Here is a 633-nt window from a genome sequence, read left to right on the forward strand (position 1 = left end):
ATTAAGTACAGCTGTTTTCTTATTTTCCTTGATCTTTGCTCAGCTCCAGAAGGTTTGCATTTGAGAGTGTTTATTATAAAGTGTTATTTCATCATCTTATTATTACTGCTAAGCAGCATGACTCCTGAGAGGAACTAAACAACTGTCAGAAGTGGGATTTGAACCCACGCCTCCATGGGAGAGTGCGACCTGAACGCAGCGCCTTAGACCGCTCGGCCATCCTGACTACAGCATAGTACCTGGGTATCGGGTTAAAGAGTATGGGGTAAAAGTAGAAATAGGCACAGCCTTCTAAAATCACCACAGAGACCAGTAAATGTATGCACGATACCGACTTGCACTTTCAATAGTCATTTGTTTTTATCAATGAAAAACTCCAGTCATTGATTTAACCTCAATATGGCCTTCAATGGAAAAGAGTAGTAAATCGTCATTGAATGAACGCTAAACTGGCCTCAGAATATGGCCATTCTGATATAAATGATAAAATTCCTCAGATAAGACCGAAAAAGTGTATGGAAATATCAGCAATCATCAGGGTAAGAGTGACAACAGGTCCACATGGGGGAAATCTTAACAAATGGCTTAATGGGTATTTTCAACGCAATAATGCCTCAGACAGGACCAAAAAAG

General features: G+C 40.1%; 1 non-coding gene across 1 annotated transcript; it reads right to left on the bottom strand.

The window, feature by feature from the left end:
• Positions 1-143: 143 nt before the first annotated feature.
• trnal-cag (transfer RNA leucine (anticodon CAG)) lies at positions 144-226 on the bottom strand. Its single transcript has one exon. It is a non-coding gene; the product is annotated as a tRNA-Leu (tRNA).
• Between the last annotated feature and the right edge of the window lie 407 nt (positions 227-633).

This window comes from Oncorhynchus keta, unplaced genomic scaffold, assembly GCF_023373465.1.
Source record: "Oncorhynchus keta strain PuntledgeMale-10-30-2019 unplaced genomic scaffold, Oket_V2 Un_contig_11231_pilon_pilon, whole genome shotgun sequence".
Taxonomy (NCBI): domain Eukaryota; kingdom Metazoa; phylum Chordata; class Actinopteri; order Salmoniformes; family Salmonidae; genus Oncorhynchus; species Oncorhynchus keta.